A 4,589-nucleotide genomic window follows, 5' to 3' on the forward strand; every position below is an offset into this window, starting at 1 on the left:
CTCCTGGAAGCCATTACATATTCACGGGTGTCCCGGTACAATCATCACATACAAAGCCCACGCCTTAACTTTTTCACATCGGCACTATAACTATTTATTTTTCGCCACCCTCTCGTGACCTTTCAATCATTCTCATAATCACACGTGTCAATTTATCTTCTCTTTTTCTTTTAAAACCAAAACCACCTCTTTGTGATATTCTCCAAAACCTTTAAAACAATTTTAATTAAACTAATTCTTCTTTTAACAGAAAAATAGAAACCATTTATTAGTTAAACCCCTCAACAAGGCCTCTAGATTTTAGGGAAGCGACAACCAATCTCATTTTCTTAAGTTCATTAGAAATTCTTAACAATCATTGTTTTCTTAAATTAAATTTAATCAAATAAAGTTTCTAAATCAAATCAAAATCAAATCATACAAATCAAAAGTTCTTAACCAATTTCGAAACTAAAACCAATCCCAGTTTCATCCTTAAAACTAATTCTTTAACTTTTTCCAAGACGTTGCAAAATGAAATCATTCAATTAGAATTCAGTTACTTTTAAAGTTCACAAAAACTACTCCGAACGAAATTCTTAAGTCAAATTCAAAATATAAGCCCTTTTCATATTTAAATCAACCTTAAAACATAATACTTTTCTTAAATAATTTAAAATCGTAAAATAATTTTTTTCTAAATAACGAACTCAAAACATATACTTTTCTTAAATGAATTAAACTCGGAATATAACTATTTTCTTAATAAGTCAAAAATCAAATAATACAATTTTTCATATCCAATCTTTTTCTAAATAACATTTCAAACAAAGTCTTAAATTTTATAACAAAATTTCGATAGCATCTCCCCTAAAACTTGGACTTTCCCACCCTTCTCGGGTCTCATCCAAATCATTTCTCAAACTCTTTCAAATCATTTCCAATAAATCAAAACCATTTCTAATATCAAAAAATTTATAAAATCAAACCAATTAAAAATCAAACTGCTTTCAAAATCAAACCATTTTCATATCTCAAATTATGTTATCAATTCATCAATTCATTTCTTATTAAATCTCAATGTCATCATCAAATCTAACAAATTCCACTTGATCACCAACAACATTCTAGCCCCGAATTCATCAAAATAATTTGGTTCTTTGATTCACTTAAACCAACCAAACCCCAAACTAATCACAAATATCAATATATCACAAAAATTCAACATAAATTCAGTCAAATTCAATCAACAATCAATCACAACATCAATTCACTTATCCAACATCAATTTAACCTATGAAAAATTACCAAAATCCTACCTTTATATGAAATCAAAGTAACTAAAACTCTGGAGAAACTTTTCGACCGAACTGCTGAATAAGAAAACGTCAAAAATCGTCTGTGCCTCCTAAAACTCCAATTGGCCAAACTCAAGGAGAAGGGAAGCTGTGTCACCGTCAACTTCTACCGAACAAAAGTGACATCAACGTGTAAGTGGAGGATACAAACACTTTTATCGGATTAGATTTTTTCATCGGAGTTACGGATCACAAGAAATCAAAGCCAAAAAATTTTTATTTCCATGAAGTTCACGTTCTCTCTCTATTTTCTTTCTTTTCTTTCTCCAAAGGCTTTCGGCTGAATGAAGATGGAATGAGGATGATAATTAGTGGTTTGATTGCTATGTGTCATAGTATTAAATGGAAAGGATTGGGTGTCATGAAATCAAGCTGCTGAGTCAGTAATTCAAATTATAAATTATCTTTCTGGATATATTAGAATACAAGCAAGTTACTAATATAAATAATATCAGTAACATAATAATAAAAGATATACGATGAAATATTAGTAAGTTAGGTTCACCGGAAATTACCGATATTTATTTATATCGGCAGATATTGAGCTTGATAATGATATTATCAACTCTATTTTTAAATTAAAAATGTTAATTACTTAAATTAAAATATACATATAATTTTTATTATTTAAAAATTACTAGAATTATAATTTTAATTATGTAAAATATTTCATCATATATATATATATATGAATATAAATCTAATTGAATTTAAACAGTTATAAAATTAATTTAATTATTTATAATAAAATAATTTAGAACTTTAATTTATAAAATAAATTATAACTTAATTTATATTTAGGGTAAAGTACTAAATTGGTCCCTTAGGTTTGGGCGTAATTCTGTTTTGTTCCTTAAGGTTTAAAGTGTTCTATTTGAATCCAAAACGTTTTCATTTAGCATCAATTAGTCCCACAGTGAGATCAAAATTAAATAATTAACAAAATGTCCTACATAACAACAGTTCAAGAACAAAATCGATAATCTGGAGAACAAGTACAAGCTCCAGAGGCACAAAATATTTTATAGAAAATATTTTATTTATATTATAAAAAATAATAAATAAATGTATTGATGTATCAATGGTTGATTTTATGCCTCTGGAGCTTGTACTTGTTCTCCAGATTATCGATTTTGTTCTTGTACTGTTGTTATGTAGGACATTTTGTTAATTATTTAATTTTGACCTCACTGTGGGACTAAATTGATGCTAAATGAAAACGTTTTAGATTCAAATAGAACACTTTAAACCTTAAGGAACAAAACAGAATTACGCCCAAACCTAGGGACCAATTTAGTACTTTACCCTTATATTTATATTTTAAAAAAATTACATTTTTAGTATTGCGTATCAAATTTCAAGGACAAATATATAATGTTAAAACGTATCTCTACTTTCTTAGGTTCCGAAAATTTTTCTTGAGCCACCAACGGAACCCCATATTTTGAAATATTAAATACAAAAGTTACAATGAGAATGAAATAAACTACAGGTGTATAATAATATGCTAAAAAATTTATTTAGTGATCATGATATTATAATAGAAGGTAAAATATAGTATACAGTATGACCCATTAAATATAATAATTTTTAAACTTACACCCATTTCAGTTTTTTGCAATCATTAAAGTTCCATGTAAATTGTTTCAAAGTTAAAAGTTTTGCTTTATTAATCAAATGCACAATAAGCACTCGCCAGCAAAAATTGAAACTTCAAAAGTAGAATAAATATTAAATCAAACAATTAACTTTTTCAATGATAAAAATAGATTTTACTCAATAATATGCCACCGTCAACAAAGCACATGAATCCAAAAACTTTGTGTTCAATACCATGGCATAGATACAACTTCGCACAACTAACCAGCAAGTGTACTGGGTCGTCCAAGTAATAAACCTTACGCAAGTAAGGGTCGATCCCACAGAGATTGTTGGAATGAAGCAAGCTATGGTCACCTTGTAAATCTTAGTCAGGCAAACTCAAATGGTTATGGATGATGAATAAAACATAAAGATAAAGATAGAGATACTTATGTAATTCATTGGTGGGAATTTCAGATAAGCGTATGGAGATGCTTTGTCCCTTCCGTCTCTCTGCTTTCCTACTGTCTTCATCCAATCCTTCTTACTCCTTTCCATGGCAAGCTGTATGTATGGTTTCACCATTGTCAGTGGCTACCTCCCATCCTCTCAGTGAAAATGTTCAACGCACCCTGTCACGGCACGGCTATTCAGCTGTCGGTTCTCGATCATGTCGGAATAGAATCCAGTGATTCTTTTGCATCTGTCACTAACGCCCAGCCTTTAGGAGTTTGAAGCTCGTCACAGTCATTCAATCATTGAATCCTACTTAGAATACCATAGACAAGGTTTAGACCTTCCGGATTCTCTTGAATGCAGCCATCAATTCTAGCTTATACCACAAAGATTCTGGTTAAAGAATCCAAGAGATATCCACCCAATCTAAGGTAGAACGGAGGTGATTGACAGTCACATGTTCATAAGTGAGAATGATGATGAGTGTCACGGATCATCACATTCATCAAGTTGAAGAACAAGTGATATCTTAGAACAAGAATAAGCCGAATTGAATAGAAGAACAATAGTAATTGCATTAATACTCGAGGTACAGCAGAGCTCCACACCTTAATCTATGGTGTGTAGAAACTCCACCATTGAAAATACATAAGTGATAATAGTGATTATTGGCTTCGGCCCCAGAGAGGGAACTAGAAGAACCAAGATCTGATCTAAGATCTAAAGTGATCAAAAGATGTAAATACAATAGCAAAAGGTCCTACTTATAGAGAACTAGTAGCTAGGGTTTACAGAAATGAGTAAATGACATAAAAATCCACTTCCGGACCCACTTGGCGTGTGCTTGGGCTGAGCATTGAAGCATTTTCGTGTAGAGACTCTTCTTGGAGTTAAACGCCAGCTTTTGTGCCAGTTTGGGCGTTTAACTCCCATTCTTGTGCCAGTACCGGCGTTTAACGCTGGGAATTCTGATGGTGACTTTGAACACCGATTTAGGCCATCAAATCTCGGAAAAAGTATGGACTATTATATATTTCTGGAAAGCCCAGGATGTCTACTTTTCAACGCCATTGAGAGCGCGCCAATTGGGCTTCTGTAGCTCCAGAAAATCCCCTTCGAGTGCAGGGAGGTCAGAATCCAACAGCATCTGCAGTCCTTTTCAGCCTCTGAATTAGATTTTTGCTCAGGTCCCTCAATTTCAGCCAGAAAATACCT

Source organism: Arachis duranensis, chromosome 5, assembly GCF_000817695.3.
Source record: "Arachis duranensis cultivar V14167 chromosome 5, aradu.V14167.gnm2.J7QH, whole genome shotgun sequence".
In the NCBI taxonomy this organism is placed as follows: Eukaryota; Viridiplantae; Streptophyta; class Magnoliopsida; order Fabales; family Fabaceae; genus Arachis; species Arachis duranensis.